Here is a 21,143-nt window from a genome sequence, read left to right on the forward strand (position 1 = left end):
AGGAAGGAAGGAGGAAGGGAAGGAGGAAAGGAAGGAGGAAGGAAGGAAGAAAGAAAGAAAAAGAAAATGAATCAACACCTGATGAGGTAAAGGATCCTAGTCATTCCAAATAGAACATTGAACAATAGTAGAATTTTTCTGAATGGTTCATGAGAGAAAAAAGAATAACAAGAGAAGAATATATGAATTGCATGACATAAATAATTTGTGAAATAGAAACAACAAAAGAAACAAAAAAAATCAATTGCACAATGGAGTGTCTCTCCAAAGAAGGGAAAGAGATTGCAACTGATTAGAAATACATATACACAAAAGTAAAAAAAAAAAAAATTACATAAGCGAAAGACCAGAAAAAAAAACAATAAACTCAAAACACCAATTTTTAGTGTTTTAACATGCATAATCTCTATGCAAACATGACATTTTTATCCACAGAGAGGAGTATAAATAATTTAAGGATAAAATTTATTACCAAAGAATATCACATGTTAAAAATCCTAAACACCACAATGAATAAAAAAAGAGTAAGAAATACCTGCCCTGGGGTGGCCAGGTAGCACAGCGAGTATGAGCACCAGCTCCAGTGTCAGGATGACCTGGAGATCAAATCCTGGGCTCAGATACTCAGCACCACACTCAGAAATAACTGGCCCTGTAACCTTGAGCAAGTTACTTAACCCCGATTGCTAAAAAAAGAAAAAAAAAAAACCCTGCCCTGAACTTTTCAACTCTGTTTGCTGATGCACAAGTAAGATCTTGCTATTGCACACAGACTTTCTGTCATATCACACAAATGGGCATAAATTGAAACATTTTGTTAAGGGAAGAAAGGCTTCATGAGAGAATCATTTTATCAATTGGACTTTGAGAGTGGCATCCCAGAACAGGGAGTACAGCATGAAGAAACAACCTTCAAGAAGGCTTCCTACCCCTCTATGCCAGTGACCTAAGACAAAAGTTCGGTTGCCTTAGTTTGACTATGTAACTTCTAAAACAAGTTCAAAATTTCAGAAGGAAACTGAGACTGAGAGATTTTAAGCAATCTAGCCAGGGTTTTATAATCCATTAATTTCAGGAGCAGGATATGAATGCTTGCCTCCTTATAACTAGTGTAAGTTTTTCCACTACATCATGAATTGGGATCCAAATAATTTTATAATATCTCCATGCCATTTTATGTACTGCTTTTAATTTAATTTGAGTTTCTATGTTATTTATTTATGTATAAAATTAGAAAAACACAAACATTGCATTTATTTAATTTATTCAAAATTTACATTTTATATTATTCTAGGGTAGTATAAATAGCCAAAATAATAATATAACTGCCTCTTCCCTATTTTTACTTTCAAAATTTGTTATGTTATATCATTATGAATGCTGTACTTTGTTTTCTGTGAATGTTTCGTTTTATTTTACTGATGAATAAATAGAGAGTTCACTATACTATGTGATCAGAACTTAAAGCTATTCACAGTAGCAGTCCTCTGGAAAGTTGCTCATGCTTGACTTTACAGTGGTTTGAAGGATTTTCATCTGGGCTAGAAATTTCCCTGAAGTATCTTAAGCTATATTATGCCTGTTCATTTCATGAGGATGAGTCAATGTTTAAAAGTCCTATTATCTACTTTCCTTAGATTATGCTAAAAACAAAAAATAAACCTCTGACTAGGCAGTGGTATCATTTTCACTCTAAACATCTTCCCAGTGACTATTATAAGTCTTCATCTATCTTCACTTTGTACATGGACTCCTATGTGGCCTTGGGTAAGGAGTCATATGAGCCACTTTACCTCTCCACCAATGCAAGGTTTTTGAGGGTAGAAAATAATTGTCATTTTTGTCTTTAACCTATGTGTTCCTTTTCCTTTGTCTGATTGAATTTCACAAATAAAGATCTGTAAGTAATTAATGGGAAGAAGGGACATATCAGAATTGGAAAATCACTGGACATGGGAAAATGCAATCTTATATATTTTCATGAAAATGTGGAGGACAGAACAGGAAGGTGGCAGTGTTAGCGCTGTGATACTTTGAGTGATCATCAATTGCTTCATTCTGTGGGTATGTATTCAGCACTGATACAATCACTCCCCTTCTGTGAATTGCCATGGCTGGTAAATAATAACTGGGTGGGAACCATCCTTCTAATTCTTAGCCTCTTTATACTTAGCTAATTTCACATTGAATGTAAGACATATTGATTGTTAGGGGGTGGACAAGTCAAGGCATATCAAAAGTATTTATTAATTGGTCAGCTAATAACAGTGCTAAGACATCAAGGATCTCATCATCTATTTATCCATTGTCTAAGCCTTTCTAGTCTCAAATTAGAAGTTTTGTACAACCAGTACAATCCTCTCATTTTATAAGTGAAGAAACTGAAGTTCAGAGAGGGGAAGTAATTTGCTCAAGTTCATACAACTTGGGTAGTGCCAGAAGTAGTGCTTGAATTAATTCCTCTTCCTCTGAAGCCAGATCTCATTCCACAGTATTGGGGACCCTCACTTTTTTCCTACTCCTATGCTTTTGAATAGTTTGCTTCCAAATATGAAATGTCACCCCATTTTGATGAATGTCTTTGCTTCCTCAAGGTTTAACTCCTCCTAAGAGAATTCTTGACCTAAGTCCTCTAGTTATTTTTTTCCTCTTCTTATATTTATTTATTTATTGATTTAATCTCTTGTGTATATAACAATTTACCACTCCACCAATGTAAGATTTTTGAGGGTAGAAAATAATTGTCATTTTGTTCTTTATATCATCAGTATTTCTGTGCTCCAACCTCTGTGTTCCTAGGAAAGTATCTTTCATACAGTAAGCAATCACTAATTGCTAATGGAACTCAATTGAATTGGCATGATCTACCATTGCTTGGGTTCTTCTAGTATAATCTTTACTAGTCCATATCATGACAAGGTATTAGAAAATAATATAGAAAGAGTATGCTGATCTAGGCATATTTTAAGTGTATCTTTAGACCTATAGTATTTTAGAAGCAAAATGTACTTTAATTTTCAAGTATAAACACATATGCATGTCTGCACTCATTTATGTATATACACATGTATATAAACATATGCACACACAAATACATAAATTTGCACATATATGCACATAGGTAAATGTATACATGTGTGCATGTGTATATATTCAAATTCATATATGATACAATATGTGTAAATGTATACATGCATTATGTGTGTATATCAATGAATTTTCCTATCTGTCAAGGCTGCACAACAGATACTAGTAGAAGAATCTAGGGGTTGGGGGTTATAGGAAATTAATTAACCAAACCATACATTTCTATATAACCAGATGTTTGTTGTGGCCCAAATTTCAACTTCTTTTCATTATATAAAGTTTTATCTGACTTGTTTTAAGTCATGTCCCATCTTTGAATACCTGAAAATAACAATACAGTACTCATTTGAATATTTTTTCTATATGTTTGTGTTCTGGCAAAATTTGAAAAAGAAAAAAAATATGTAAGTTAATTCTGCTATCCAAATATGTTGTTGGAAAGTGCTGCATTCTTTTACAAAATAAAAAAAGCATAATACCCACTTAAATGGGCCATAATCAAAGAAAGTAACTATTCTCCTTTTTGAAAAAAATTGGTACACTTGTTTTGATTTTCTCTAGAATTAGCAAAATAATTATTAGCAAGCTTTAAAAACTCATCACCTACAAAATCGTAATTTTCTTCTTAACCTCCTCCTCCTCTTCTTCCTTCCTCCTCACCCTTGTCCTCCTCCTCATCCTCCTCTTTTTTTCTCCTCCTCCTCCTCTTCTTCCTTCTTAATGTGGCATCAAGGAATTGAACATGTCATTTTTAAAGTCTCTAACTGGTGATGAAATTGTTAATGCTATTATACCATATAAAGAATGGTTTGTAGAATTGTAAACCATGTAAATATTAAACTAGCTTCAAATTCTTTGTTTCTTATTTCATATTCTCATGCGTTCTAGATAAGGATAATAATGGTTTCCTCTGATTCAGAATAATTTTTGATATACAACAGAGGGCTAATTTTTTTTTTAGGATTCTACCTCAACATTCTTACCTTTTTGTACCTATCCACTTTAATATGAGCTTTTTTCTGTTTGTGGTTTAATTACAAAAGCATTGGCTCTCACTGAATAAATTACATGATTACATTTTACTTTGGATACAGAACACTGCGAGTTATATTAAAAAGTCATTATATTTGGGATTCTGAGCAAGAGGTTATAATTAAAAGGCAATTGGGTGAAATTAGCTTTGAGAGTACAAGAGTTTAAGTAGGATTTCTTACATGAAGACTAGCAGTTAACATGTGTTTCTATAAGATCTTCTTTTTCCCATAATGCTCCCCTCCTTCCAAAATTTCAACTTTCAAATGCCATTAAAATCAACTTGAAGTCTCAATTAATACTGTGTGTTTGAATAGTCTTAGGAAACCTTCCTCCATTTTAGTACTTTTAGCACATGAGCCATTATATGAGCTATACTGGTTTCCTGCATACTAAAAGCCTGCCATTCTTAGAGATTTTTTTCCCCCTTCTAATAGCTACATGTCATTGAAAGTATGATAATATCTCTTTTAGGGTTAGTTTCAATATGTCTTTTATCAAAATGTTTGCCATTAAATGCACATAGTACAATTCAAATTAGTAATAAGAATGAGAGAATATTGATTCTTACAGTCATTAAATACATAAAATGTTTAAAGTAATGGTTATAGATATTCTTACCTGATACAATTTACATATAATGCAGTTCTTTAAATTGCTGAGGGCATAGCGTGACACAAATGTTTTCGCAAGTAGAAAATTCTCTTTAAAACTTTATTATGTAAAAATTCATAACAGAAGCATTCCACATTATATACCTTATTCAAATATAATGTCTTCCACACTTGTATTTACATCCCCTTATTCTGAATACGTGTGGCTCATCTTAAAACTATCCTTCATATTGATCTTTAGCTAATACACTAGAATTTTGGTTAAATTGTACCATAGGCTTTATTTTCATGCAGATTCTGGGGATTATATATATACATACACACATATATGTATGTATATATACACACATACATGTACAGACACACATACATACACACAAATATATGTGTATATACACACGTATATATGCATATACACATATGTACATATAGATACTCACATATACACATACATCCACACAATTTACATATAACATTTTCGGTTTTGTCAATCTCTTCAAGATTCCATTTGGGGTTTTCTTGACAAAGATATAGGAGAAGTATGCCATTTGCTTCTTCACTTCATTGTACAAAAAAGAGAAACTGAGACAAACAAGATTAAATGACTTGTCCAGGGTCACACAGTTAGTAAGTGTTTGAAGTCAGATTTGAACACATGAAATTGAATATTCCTGGCTTCTGGTCTGGTATTCTATCCATCTTTCCACTATATGACCTAGCTGGTATATGTGTACACACACACAAACCTATATTCATTCATACACACATTATGTACATGTACATATATGTATGTATATAAACATATAATATAAGTAGAAATGATAAAGGAGCGTTGTCATTAATTTGTTTGGGGATTACATTAATTCTGTGTATTTTGCTTAATCTAGCATCTCCCCTACTCCAAATGAGTCATTTAGTTCTCTATGTAACTGGGAAGGATGTCCATTTTCTACCTCTATCCACTCTCATCATCTTCATAGTAATTTTGAAGACTGCTCTCATAACATGACAAATTCTTTGACTTCTTTCTCTCTATTAATTTCTTTCATCATTCCACTTTATCTATAGATTGGTATATTCATCTATTAAGTCTCTACCATTTCTCAGAAATATACCATATCCCAAATAATGAACTATAAAATTCAGTTTCAGAGGACAACCTTCTCCTATTCTTCCATAGATAATAAACTCACCTTGAACTTATTAGTCTATTTTTAATATATATATTTTATTTCTTTCATTAATTCATTAAATATTTGTCAATTCCACGTAACAATAAATATATGTTATATATTATTAATTTGGAATTTCAAATCCTCATCTTAGTTTCCTCCCCTGCCCCCTACTTGAGAAGGCAAATAATTTGATATAGCTTACACATATTAAGTCATGAAAAACTTGTTTCCACATTAGTGATGTTGCAAATAAATAAATACCTCAATAAAATAAAGTAAAATAAAGATATGATTCAATTTGCCTTCAAATTTGATCATCTCTTTTCCTGGAGGTGGATAACATTTTCCATCACAAGTCCTTCAGAATCGACTTGTATCATTGTATTCATCAAGATAGGTACATCATTCACAGTTGAGCATCATACAATATTGCTGTTATGGCAAATAATGTTCTCCTTGTTCTGCTTACTTCATTTTGTATCAGTTGGGCAAATATTTCCAGGTTTTTCTGAAACCACAATATTCATCATTTCCTATAGCACAGTATAAAACATTCCATCACAATCATATACCACAACTTGTTTAGACATTCCCAGTTAAGGTGCATCCCCTCAATTTCCAATTCATTGATAAAATAAAAATACCTTTTATAAAAATGTTTGTATATAGAGATCCTTTATCCTTTTTTATCTTTTACTGTGTCAAAGGGCATGGTTTTATCGTTCTTTGGGCAGTTACAAGTGCTCCCCAGAATGTTTACATCACTTCATAACTTCACCAACAGTGAGCAAAAGTCAATTTTTTCCCACATTCTCTGCAATATTTGTCATTTTCCTTCTGTCTTATTAACTGATAAGAGATGTAGGATGTAGTACTTCAGAGTTGTTTTAGTTTGCATTTCACTAATCAAGTGATTTAGACCAATTTTTTAAATGACTACAAATAACTTGATTTCTGCTCCTTAAAAGTGTCTGTTCATATCCTTTGCCTATTCATTGATTAGGAAATGATTTGTAATCTTATAAATTTGACTCAGTTCTCCATATATTTGAAATATGAGCACTATATCAAAGAAACTGGCTTTAAAACTTTTCCCCAGTTTCTTGTTGTCCTTCTAATCTTCGCTACATTGGTTTGTTTGAGCATTTTTTATTTCAATTTAAGGTAATCAAATGTAATCATTTTACATGCCATAAGGCTCTCCCTCTCTTGTTTTGTCAAAACTTTTTCCTTATACATAGAACTGAAAGGTAAAGTTTTCCATGATCCCCTCATATCCTTCTCATATCACCTTTTATGTCTAAATCATCTGCCATTTTTATTTTTCAAATGCGTTATTAACTTCTGATTTACATCATTCATTTCTGCCAGATTTTGAGTTACAAATTTTCTCCCTGATTTTCCCCTACCCACCACCCCAAAATAGCAGTCCCACAGGATATCCCCTCCTCCAATCTGCTCTCTCCCATTTTTCTCCCATACCCCTTTTAACTTTTCCAGTGGATCTCTATGCCCCAGTGCCTGTATATCTTATTTCCCAATTACATGTAAAATAGTATTAATAATAGTATATATATATATATATACATATATATTTGAATATTTTATTTCAAAATTTTGAATTCCAGATTCATTCCCTTCCACCCTTCACCCACCCTTACTGGGAAGATAAGCAGTTCAGTATAGGTTGTGCATGAGTGGCTAATGCAAAACAATAACAGAGTAGATAAATTTTAAAAGACTGACTATATTTCCCTCCCTCCTATCCCACCTCCCACTTGTTCTATTCTCTACTTTGATCCTGTCCCTTTTCAAAATTGGGTGCTTCCAACTATCCTCCCCCCGATCCTGCCATCCCTTCCATCATCCCCCCTCTCATCCCCTTCCCCCCATATTCTCCTTTAGGGTGAGATACCCTATTTAGTGTGCATTTCATTGCCTCCTCAAGTAAAATTCAATGGGAATAAGTTCACCCATTCCCTTTTTCCTTCCTATTATTCCCCTCCATTGTAACCATTTTCCCTTGCCTCCTCTATATGAGATAGTTTCCTTCATTCTGTCTCTCCCCATTTCCTCTCATTATATTCCTCTCTCACCTGTTAATTTCACCTCTTAAGCATCATCCCCTCCTATTAAATTGGTCCTGTGCCCTCTATCTATGTATACCTATAAACATATATGCACACTTCCACAATTGTATTCATATGTTCATATACCCTCATATATAGACATATATATATATACACATACATGTTTCTATTCCCTTCAACTACTGAGAAAAGCTTCATCAGTTACAATTATTGTTTTTCCATGTAGGAATATTAATAGTTCAACTCTGATAAGTTCCTTATGATATCTTTTCCCTGTTTACCTTCTCACGGTTCTATTGCTTTCTTGTACTTGAATGTCAAATTTTTATTCAACTCTGTTTTTTTCAGCAAGAATGTTGAAAGTCCTCTATTCCATTGAATGATCATATTTTCCCCTGAAACATGGTACTGACTTTTCTGGGTAGGTGACTCCTGGTTTTAAACTCAGCTCCTTTGATCTCCGGGATATCATTTTCCAAGCCCTTTTATCCCTCAGTGTAGAAGCTGCCAGATTCTGGGTTATCCTGATTGTGTTTCCACAATATTCAAATTGTTTCTTCCTGGCTGCTTGTAATATTTTCTACTTAATCTAGGAATTCCAGAACCTGGATATAATATTCCTAGGAGTTTTCTTTTTGGGATCTTTTTCAGGAGGTTATCAGTAGGTTTTTTCAATCTCTGTTTTGCCCTCTGGTTCTAAAACATCAGGGCAGTTTTCTTTGAGAATTTCCTGGAGGATGATTTCTAGGTTCTTACTTTAATCATTGTTTTCCAGTAGTCCAATAATTTTTAAATGATCTCTCCTGGATCTATTTTCCAGGTCAGTGGTTTTTCCCACAATATATTTCACATTGCCTTCTCTTCTTTCATTTGTTTGGATCTGTTTAATAGCATCTTCATTTCTCATAAAGTCATTAGCTTCCATTTGCTCCAATCTAATTCTCAGGCAATGATTCAGCTCAGTGAGCTTTTGAGATTCTTTTTCCATCTGGCAAATTCGGCTTTTTAAGGCATCCTTCTCCTCATTGCCTTTTTGAGCCTCTTTTGCCATTTGAGTTAGTCTATTTTTTAAGATATGATTTTCCTCAGGCTCTTGACTCTCATTTTATAATTTTCTTGCATTGTTCTAATTTCTCTTTCCAATTTTTCCTCCACTTCTTTTATCTGCTTCTTAAGGTCCTCTATGGCCTGTAACCACCTCATATTTTCCTTTGAAGCTTTTGGTGCAGGAGTTCTGACTTCCCTGTCTTCCTCCTGTTCCATGCTTTGCTCATTTTGTCCTCAAAATAAAAGTCTAATGTTGGAATCTTCTGTCTGCTTTGTTTCCTTTGCCTGGTCATGTCAACCCTCAGTCACTTGATCTTTGGGATTTTTGCCACAGTAGGAGTCTGCCCCCAGACAGGATAGCTTTCCTCCCAAATGCTGGGGTTTTCTCAGCTGCTGGAGGTATTAGATGGTTGCCTTCCCTGAGGCCTCCTTGGGCTCTGGCAAGCTGGTTATACACCCTAGGACCTCCACCCTGGACTGCAATCTAGATCCAAGAAGGTTAAAACAAGAGCAACAACCCCTCAGACTGGTGCTTGTTCCCCCTACACTATGCAGGCCAGGAGCTGAAGCTGACAGGTGGAGCTGGCTGGATTTGCCACCATATCAGGGCTTCTTGACCCAGGGGCAAAAGCCATGCACTCCCACTTATTGCTTTCACAGTCCAGACTCCACTGACCTCTCACTTTGTCCTTCACATCTATGGGTTGATAAATCTGGAAACTTTGACAGCTGCTTCTGATCTAGAGTCCCTCCAGCCGGAGGCTGGTCAGGCCCACCCTCGGGCTAAAGCCTTGGCAGGGGCTGGGATCAGCTCCCAAAGTGCTGTGCTGGCCTATTCCTGCTGGCCTGCTGGGCTTTCCTCAGCAGGAGTTTAGCTTCTCTGTGTCATTTTGTGGGTTCTGCAGCTCCAAAGTTTGTTCAGAGTCCTCTTTTTACGTGGATTGGGGAAGGTGGAATCCAGTGCAGCAAGGAGGTCCTGCTTCTACTCCACCATCTTGACTCTGCCCCCCATCTGCCATTTTAAGACTTATCTTGGCATATGCTGTAAGATGTTGGTCTGTCCCTAGTTTTTGCCAAATCGCTTTCCAGTTTTCATAGCACTTTTTTTTCATATAGTGAGTTCTTGTCTCCAAAACTTGGATCATTTTGGGGTTTATCAAAAACTAGATTAAAATGGTATTTACTATTTTATATTATGAATATAATATTTTCCACTGATCCACCACTTATATTTCTTAGCCAATACCAGGTAGTTTTAATGATTACTACTGTATAATATTGTTTTAGAACTGCTACATCTAGATCACCTACCTTCATATATTTTTTAAAGATTTTTTTTTCTGTTGATATGTTCTGGGTTAATTTTTGGTATTCCTTTTCTAGCTCTGGAAAATAACTTTTCAATAGTTAAATTGTTAGGGCCCTGAATGTATAAAATAATCTAGGTAGAATTATGATTTGACTATATTGGCTCAGCCTACCCATAATTTAAAGTTTCTACAATAATTTGGAAATGACTTTGTGTGAAAAGTGTATTAAAATTGTGTTCATATTATTCCTGGGTTTGTTTTAGCAGATAGACTAAGTATTTTATATTGTATGAAGTTATTTTAAATGAAATATCTCTTTCTATATCTTCCTACTGGAATTTGCTAGTAATGTTTTTAAATGATGATGATTATGTGACTTTATATATTGCAACTTTGTTGAAGTTGTTAATTATTTCAACTAGTTTTTTGGGGGGTTTATTCTTTAGGATTCAGTAAGTATACCATCCCATTGTACACAGAGTCATAGTTTTGGTTTATTATTACCTTTCCAGTTACTTCAATTTATTTTTTTTTGTCTTGATGCTATAGTTAAAATTTATAATACAATAAAGAATAATAATGGGCTTAATTCACTCCTAATATTACTGGAAAGTCTTCTAGCTTATTTCTGGATAATGCTTGCTGATGTTTTTAGATAAATATTACTTATGATTTTAATAACTTTCCATTTATTTTTGTTTTTGCTTTCCTGTGTTTATAATAGGAATTAGCTGTACTTTGTCAAAAGCTTTTATGGCATGTATTGAAATAATACTGATTTTTTTCTGTTGATATTATCCAATATGATGATAGTTTTCCTAATATTGAATTCACACTATATTATTCATATAAAGACTACCTGGTCATAATATATACATATACATATATATTATAAGCATTATGTTTGTGTGATATTGCTGTAATCTCCCTGCTAGTAATTTAATTGAAATGTTTGCATCAATATTCATTAGGGAAATTGTTCTATAGTTTTCTTTATGCTTTTGATTTCTTGACTTAGATATCAGAGTCATATTTGTAACATAAAAGGAATTTGATAGAATTCGTTCTTGTCCCATTTCCCTCTTCCCCCTCCCCCAATAGTTACTATAATATTGGAATTAACTATTCTTTAAATTTTCATAGAATCCTCTTGTAAAACAATCTGGTTCGGGGAAATTTTTCTTTGGGAACTCATTGATAGCTTGTCTAATTTGTTTTTATTTTCCCTAAGAAAGTGTAATTTAAATATTCTGTTTCCTCTTCTGGGCAATTTATATGTTGGTATTTATATGGGCAGCTGTGTGGCAGAGTGGGTAAAGCACTGTACTTAAAACCAGGAAGACCTGAATCCAAATCTAGCCTCAGGCACTAGATGCATAACTCTGGGCAAATCACTTTATCCTCTTTGCCTCATTTTCCTCATATATAAATTAAGATAGACAAAGAAATGGCAAAACTCCAAAATCTTTGCCAAGAAAATTCCTAAAGGTGTCATCAAGAGTCAGATATGAGCTAAAGTGACTAAGAAACATCAGCAAATATTTATCCATTAGGCTTAGATTATCAGATTTATTCACATATAATTGGGCAAAATAGTGCCTAATAATTATGTTAATTTATTCTTCATTGGTGGTAAATTCACTTTTTTTTTTCACTTTTGATGCTGGTAATTTCATTTTCTTCTTTCTTTTTTCATAATCAAATCAACCAATATTCAATTTTCTTTTTTAGTGAAACTTGCTCCTAAATTTATTAGTTCAATGTTATATTTACATTTAACTTTATTAAACTCTGACTTTAAGAATTTCCATTTTTTAAATTTAGTATTTTTAAGTTATTATTATTCTAGGTTTTTAATTGCTTTTCCAACTCATTGACTTGCTTTCCCCATTTTATTGGCACACATATTTAGAGATATAAATTTTCCCCTAAGTGTTCCTGTGGTTGCATCCCATAAAATTTTAGTATGCAGTCTTATTTTTGGCATTCTGTTTAGTGAAATTATTTATTATTTCTCTGACTTTTTCTTTGATCCATTCATTTCTTAAGATTTTATAATCAAGATTCCAATTTTTATCTGTTTACCTGACATTTTATTAAATGTTATTTTATTACATTGTCATCTGAACAGAATGTGTTTGATACTTCTGCTTATCTGCATATGGTTTTGATATTTTTATGCTCTAATACATGTTCAGGTTTTGTAAAGGTACTATATAAAACTAAGGGACAGAAAAGTATAATCTGTTCTATTCTCATTCATTTTTTACAGGATTTATCATATCTAACTTTTCTAAAAAATTCATCTACATAGCTTTTTCCTGTTATATTTTTTCAAGGTTAATTTTTTTCTAGTTTGAGAGGGGAAAGTTGAGGTGCTTCTAGTATAGGTCTACTGACAATTTCCTTTAGCAATTCATTTAATTTTTCTTTTAAGAATTCAGATGCTCAGGCAGCTAGGTGGCACAGAATAGAGGCACCAGCCCTGAAGACAGGAGGACCTGAGTTCAAATTCAGCCTCAGACACTTAATATTTACTAGCAGTGTGACCTTGAGGAACTCACTTAACCCAAATTTCCCTTTCCTCCCCCCTCCAAAAAGCAAAAAAAAAAAAAAAAAAGACTTCAGGTGCTATATCATTTTATGCATAGTGGTAATAATACTTCATTGTCTTTGATATCCTTTCCTCTTTCCCTGCTTATCTCTTTATTGTCTTTTTTCTTTGTCTAAGATCACTGAGTGCCAGTCTTGCTTTTTTATCAGCTAAAGCATAATATATTCTACTCTAACCCCCTACTTTCTCCTATTTCTGTGCATTTCTTTTTTTCAAGTGTTTTTTTTTATAAACACCATATTTTTGGATTCTTTTTTTAAATCAATTCTTCTATCTACTTGCTTTTCATGGGTGAATTCATCCCATTCACATTAACAGTTATGATTACAAAATGTGTATTTCCATGGATCCCATTATCTCATTCTCTCTCTCTCTCTCTCTCTCTCTCTCTCTCTCTCTCTCTCTCTCTCTCTCTCTCTCTCTGTCTCTCTCTCTCTCTCTCTCTCTCTCTTTCCCTCCCTCCCTTCTTTCCTTCCTCCTTCTTCCTAAAAAGTATGTTTTTTTGACCATGGCACATCCTTTAATTGACCCTCCTTACTTTTAGTTTCCCCCTCCCTTTCTCTTTTCTTCCCTTCCTACTTCATTGTAGGGCAAGATAATTTTCTATACCCTACTGAGAGTGTATGCTATTCCTCCTTTGATTTTTTCTGATGAGAGTAAGTTTCAAACACTGTCTTCCAATTCACCATTTTTCCTCCTTTGTAGAAGTTATTCCTTTCATGCTTCTTTTATGTGAAATAATTTTCTCTGTTCTTTCTGGCATCCCTTCTCATAGTAGAGTCATCTTTCCCAACTTTTAATTATTTTTTTTGCAATCATCACATCATAGTCAACTTACACCTGTGACTTCTATATATACACAGTTCTTGCTTTAACCAAGATAATTGTTCTGTAGATGTCTACATAAAGTGATAAAGTCCACAGATAGGGGGAAGGTAATGAAAGGAACTGTATACCCATAGAGGGAGAGGGTGGGCACAAAGTACAAGGAAAGCTAGGGTCAGGAAACAGTCAAGCAAGAGCAAGATAAGACATGCACAGGAGGAGGAGTATATTGGACTAGAACCAGCCATGTGGTGGACTGACCAGAATCAAAAGGAAGAATGTTTGGAGGGGTAGACTTATGAGTGATGGAGATGAACACAGACAGGATCAGAGGAGTGACACACTGGGGGTCAGAAGACGTATATGTGGTGGTATTCAAGCTCAAACATACAAAAGAGAGACATGCTAGAAAAGACACACAGGCTGTTGGGCCAAGTGGGGCAAAGATCCACTATCTTTTCTCATGAGATCTCTATCCAAGAAATAGATACAGAGGCAACGATGGCCATGGATGTAGCATTTTCCTATTCATTCTTCTGTTTTTACTTGGAAGAGTGGTTTCTTTGTTTTTGGTGGGTAGATGGGAAGCACCAAGCTGAGGGACAGCAGTGGATAGAGAAAGTAAAGTACTATACAGTAAAGTTAACATAGTTGTTTTCTTAAATGGACAATAATTTCAGAATTCTTCACACAAAGTTGAATTTGTATAATGTAAATTTAGTGAAAGCAAAAACTGTCTGTCTATGCCTTCTAACTGCAATAATAATGCTAAAGATTTTTAGAAGTTTTAAGTAATATCTTCCAATGCAGGATGTAAACAGCTTAAACGTATTGAGTTCCTTATGATTTCTCTTTCATGTTTACCTGTTTATGTCTCTTAAGTTTTGTATTTGAAAGTCAAATTTTCTATTCAGCTTTGGTTAGGAAGCTTTTTGTTAGGAATGCTAAAAAGTTATCTATTTCCTTAAATATTCCTGTTTTTTTTTCCTTGAAGGATTATGAATCAGTTTTTCTAGGAAGTTTATTCATGGTTATAATCCTAGTCCCTTTAGTTTTCAAAATATATGTGCCAATGCTTCCAATTCTTTTTTTTTCCTTTTTGGAGGATGGAAGGCAGGGCATTTAAGATTAAGTGACTTGTCCAAGGTCACATGGCTAGTAAGTTTTATGTGTCTGAGGTTGGATTTGTACTTAGGTCCTCCTGACTCCAGGGATGGTGCTCTATTGACTGCATCACCTAGGCACCCCTCACTGTGCCACCTAGCTGCCCCCTCCAATTCTTTAAGGTGAAAACTGCTAAGTCTTGTGCCATCCTGGCTGGGGTTCCATGATATTTTAATTATTTCTTTCTGGCTTTTGGCAATATTTTCTCCTTGGCCTGGGAGCTCTGGAATTATGTATCATATTCTTAGGAGTTTTCATTGGGGATCTCTTTCAGAAGGTGAGAGAAGGATTCCTTCAATTTCTATTTTTCCCTCTGATTCTGGTATATCAATGCAATTTTCCATCATGAAACCTTTGTAATTATTTTAAATACTTGCATTGCTGAGAAGGGCTAAGAATATCAAAGTCACTCTTTAAATACTGTGACTGTTACTGGGTAGTGTTCTTCTGGTTCTGCTCATTTCACTCAGCAACAGCTCATATAAGTCTTTCCAAGTTTTCCTAAAGTCTACCTCTTTATCATATCTTATGGAACACTAGTATTCCATTACATTCACATACTACAACTTGTTCAGTCTTTCCCCAATTGATGGCCATCCCTTCAATTTCTAGTTAGTGGCTGCTACAAAAAGAGCTGCTATAAATATTTTTGTCCATGTGGGTTCTTTTTTCATTTTTATTATCTCATTGTGCTATATCCCTAGAAGTGGTGTTGCTGGGTCAAAGATTATGCAAATTTTATAGCCATTTGGGAATAGTTCCAAATTGCTCTCCAGAATGGTTGCATCAGTTCGAAATTCCACAAACAATGAACTAGTGTTCCAACTTTCCCACATCTTCTCCAACATTTACTATTTTATGCTGTTTTGTCATGTTGGCCAACCTGATAGGTATGATGTGGTACTTCAGTTGTTTTGATGTACTTCCCTCTAATCAATAGTGATTTAGGGCATTTTTTTTTTCTCATATGACTACAGATAGCTTTAATTTCTTGCTCTGAAAAGTGGTTGTTCATATGCTTTGACCATTTATTGATTGGGGAATGACTTGTATTCTTGTAAATTTGACTTGGTTCCCTAAATATTTTAGAAAAGAATTCTTGGGGCTGCCAGATAGCACATCGAGTAAGAGCACCAGCCCCAATATCAGGATGACCTGGGATCAAATCCGGGCTCTGATACTTAACCCCACACCCAGAAATAACTGGCTGTGTAACCTTGAGCAAGTTACTTAATTCAGATTGCTTAAAAAAAAAAGAAATGAACTCTTTATCAGAGACACTAGGTATAAAAATCCTTTGACAGTTTTCTGCTTCCCTCCTGATCTTGGTTTCATTGTCTTTGTTTGTGCAAAACATGTTCAATTTAATGTAATCAAAATCTTCCATTTTGCATTTCATAATATTCTCCATCCCTTGTTTGGTCATAAATTTCTCAATTCTCCATAAATCTGAAAGATAAATTATTCATTCATTCTTGAATTTGTTTATAGTATCAGACTTTTTATCTAAATCATGTACCCATCAGAACTTTATTTTGGTATATGGCGTCAGACATTGGTCTAACCCCAGATTCTACAATACTATTTTCCAGTTTTCCCAGCAGTTTTTGTTAGATAATGAGTTCTTATCCTAGAATCTGAGATCTTTGCATTTATAAAAGAGTAGATTGCTATAATCATTGACTTCTGTGTCTTTTGTATCTGACCTATTCCACTGATCCACTTCTCTATTTCTTAGCCAGTATGAAGTAGTTTTAATGATTGTTACTTTATAATATACTTGAAGATTTGATATGACTAAGCCAACTTTCCTAGCCTTTTTTCCTTAATTCCCTTGATATTCTATATCTTTTGTTCATCCAGATGAATTGTGATAATGTTTCTATAGCTGTATAAAATAATTTTTGGTACTTAGGTTGGCATGGCACTGAATAAGTAAATTAATTTAGATTAAATTGCCATTTTTATTACATTAGCTCAGTATACCCAAGATCAACAGATATTTTTTACAGTTATTTAGTTATTTTATTGTTTTGATATAGTTCCTAAATTTGTTTTGGCAAATAGACTCCGAAATATTTTATATTGCTACAGTAACTTTAAATGGAATTTCTCTTTCTATCTCTTACTGTTGGGGTTTCTTAATAATATACAGAAATTCTGATGATTTATGAGGGTTTGTTTTATATTCAGCTACTTTGATAAAGTTGTATATTATTTCAATAGTTCGTTTTAATTGATTCTCTTGGAATCTCTAAGTATATAATCATATCAGCAGCAAAGAGTGATAGCAGTTTCTAATTGCTTTGATTTTTCTGCTCTTATTGATAAATCTAATGATTTTAGTACTATATTGAATAACAGTGGTGATAGTGGTAGTTTCACCCCCAGTCTTATTGGAAATGCATATAGCTTATTCCCATTACATATGTTTGCTGATGGTTTTAGGTAGATAATACTTATTGTTTTAATGAAGGCTCCATTTATTCCTAGTCTCTTTAGTGTTTGTAATAGGAATGGGTGATGTATCTTGTCAAAAATTTTTCTGCATCTATTGAGATAATCATATGGCTTCTGTTTGCTGATATGATCAATTACACTGATAGTTTTCCTAATAGTGAATCTTCCCTCCATTCCTGGTATAAATCCTACTTGATCAAAGTGTATTATTCTTGTGATAAGTTGCTGTAATCTTTTTGCTAATATGTTATTTAAAATTTTCACCTCTATATTCATTAGGAAAATTAGTCTTTCTCTTTTTTGACCTTCCCACTTTAGATATCAGTACCATATTTGTATCTTTAAAATAATTTAATAGAACTCCTTATTCACCAGTTTTCCTAAATAGTTGATTTATTGTTGAAATTAATTGTTCTATAAATGTTTGATAGAATTTATTTGTAAATCCATCTAGCCTTATAGATTTTTTTCCTAGGTAGTTCAATGATGGCTTGTTTTATTTGTTTTTCTGGGATAGGATTTTACTTGTATTTCCAAGTATTTTACTTGCTCTTTTGTTAATGTAGGCAATTAATATATTTTGCAAATATTCAATCATTTCACTAAAATTGTTAAATTTACGGGCATATTGTTTGTCAAAAGAATTCCTAATAATAGTTATAATTTCCTTTTCAATGGAGGGGAAATCATCCTTTTCATTTTTTATACTGGTAACTTAGTTTCCTTCTTTTTCATAATCAAACTAACCAAAAAGTTCATTAATTCCATTGCTTTTTTTCTCATAAAACCAGGACTTAGTTTTATTTATTACTTCAATAGTTTTCTCAATTTCAGTGTTCTTAATCTCTCCTGTGGTTTTCAGTAATTCTAATTTGGAATTTAATTGATGATTTTAATTTTTTTCTTTTTCAGTTGCATGCCCATTTCACTGATCTCTTCTTTCTCTATTTTATTCATGTAAACATTCAGAGATATAAAACTTCCCCTAAGAACTGCTTTCATTTCATCCCATAAATTTTTGTATGCTATTTCATTATTATCATTCTCTTGAATGCAGTTATTGATTGTTTCTATGATTTATTGTTTGACCCATTTATTCTTTAAGATTACATCATTTAGTTTCCAATTGATTTTTAGTCTATCTTTCTATGGCCCTTTATTACACTTAATTTTTCTTGCTGAAAAGGATGCATTTAATATTTCTACCTTTTTGCACTGGATTGTGAGATTTTTATGCCCTACTACATGTCAATTTTTGCATCAATGACATGTACTGATGATAAAAATGCATATTCATTTCTATGCACACACAGTTTCTCCAGAGGTCTACCATATCTACCTGTTCTATAATTCTATTCACTTCCTTAACTTCATTCTTGCTTATTTTGAGGTTAGATTTTTCAAGTTCAGAGAAAAGGAGTTTGAGGTCTCCCACTATTATAGTTGTTTTTGTCTATTTCTACCTGTAACTCCTTTAACTTCTCCTCTAAAATTTTGTATGCTATATTAATTGGTTCATTTAGGGTTTCCTAAAGAAATTGCTTCATTGTCTATGGTGCATTTTATCAAGATATAATTTACATCCTTCTTTCATTTGGTAAGATCTATTTCTGCTTTTTCTTCATCTGAGATTAGGATTACTCCCTTGCTTTTTTTAATTTAACTGAAGCTTAATATATTCTACTTCAGCCTTTTACCTTTAACCTGTGTGTATCCCCCTGTGTGAAATATGTTTCTTATAAACATTATTATGTATGACTAAGCATTTTAATCCATTTTGATATCCATTTATGTTTTATGGGGGAGTTCATTACATTCACATTCATAATTATGATTACTGTCTGTGTTTTTTGTTTCTCCTTCATATTGCCCCCATTCTTCCCATTTATGCTTTTTTTCCTGCCTTCTCCCTTCCTCTCTTCAAGAGGGTTCGACTTTTGAATACCACCTCCCTCAATCTTCCCTCCCTTCTATCAGTCCCCATTTCTTTTCTTTCCCTTTTCTATTACTACTTCTTCCCTCCCTTCTAATCACCCCTCTCTTTTATTTCCCCTTTCCCTTCCTACTGCCTGTAAGGCAATCTTGATTTCTATATCTAACTGAATATGTTATTGAATCCTTCAATCAATTCCAATGAGAGTAAAGTTCAAACAGTGCTCACCTCACTACCTTCTCTCCCTCTGCTATAAAGCTTTGTGCCTCTTCATGTGATGTATTTTACCCTTTTCTGCCTCCTTTGCTATTCTCCGATTACAATCCCTTTGCACCTCTTAATTAGTTTTCTTTTAGCATCACACCAATTAATCACATAGACACATGCTCTGTCTATGTATATCCCTTTTAAATGTCATAATTATAATACAATCCTCAAAATTGAGAAGTATTGACCTTCAATGTAGGGATGTAAACTGTTTGTTCTTATTGAATAAAACTTTTAAAAATATTTCTCCTGTTTCCCTATTTATGGCTCTCTTGAGTTTTGTATTTGAAGAAGAAATTTTCCATTAAGCTCTGGTATTTTCATAGGAAGATCTGGAAGTCCCTTTTCTCATTGAAAGTCCATCTCTTTGCCTCAAAGGTCATGCTTAATTTTGATTTGTAGTTGATCTTTGGTTTTAATCAAAGTTCTTTTGCTTTATGAAATAAAATATTCTAATCTTTCTGATCTTTTAATGTATAAGTGGCAAGGTCCTTTGTGATCCTGACTGCAGTTCCGCAATGATTGAATTGTTTCTTTCTGGCTGCATTGCAGTATTATCTCCTTGACCTAATAATTATGGAACTTGGCTATAGTATTCCTTGGAATTTTCAATTTCGGATTTCTTTCAGGAGATAATCAGTGAATTCTTTTGATGACTATTTTGCCCTCTGGTTCTCAGACTTCAGGGCATTTTTGTTAATGGTTTTTTGGAAAATACTGTCTAGGCTCTTGTTTTCATCATGGCTTTCCAGTAGACAAATAATTCTTAAATTATCTCTCCAGGATTTATTTTCCAGGGCAGTTGTTTATCCAATGAGATATTTTACATTTTCTTCTACTTTTTCATTCTTTGAATTTTGTTTGACTGACTCTCGATGCCTTATAGGGTCATTAGTTTCTATTTTTCAAATTATAATTTTATGAATTGCTCTCTTCAGTGAGCTTTTGTAACTCTTTTTCTATTTGGACAATTTATTTTTTAATGAGTTGTTCACTACAGTGATTTTGTTTCCATTTTGTCATATGTATTTTTAAAGGAATTCATCAATTTTTCTTCTATCTGTCTAATTTGGCAATTAAAATTCTTGAGAGGGATGGAGTCAAGATAGGAGAGTAAAAAGAATACCCCTGCAAAGCTCTGATTCTCACCACCTCCATTACACATAAAAAAAATTACTAAAAAAAATTTAGAGATACAGAACGGACAAAGTGAAAGAGAGAAACATATCCCACTGAAGCCAGCCTGACAGGCCAACAGGAAGGGTCTATTGAACTGGGCTAAGCTGAGCACAGTCCTGAGCGAGCCATGCAGTTACAGCCCCAGGGTGGCTGCAAACAGTGGCAGCCAGTGCAGTCTTCAGGGGAGTGAATCAACATCAGATATGCCAATTTATACAACTATCAACCCATAAATGCTAAAAAGAGATTAAAATGTCAGTGTGGAGCTCTGTTGCCACTGGGTCAAGAAGAGAACTGTCCCTCCCTTGCCCCCTGGAAGAGAAGCAGCAGAGCCATGGCACCTGCA

This window comes from Petaurus breviceps, unplaced genomic scaffold, assembly GCF_028583685.1.
Source record: "Petaurus breviceps papuanus isolate PSGF00001 unplaced genomic scaffold, PetGlider_PUasm1.0 126, whole genome shotgun sequence".
In the NCBI taxonomy this organism is placed as follows: Eukaryota; Metazoa; Chordata; class Mammalia; order Diprotodontia; family Petauridae; genus Petaurus; species Petaurus breviceps.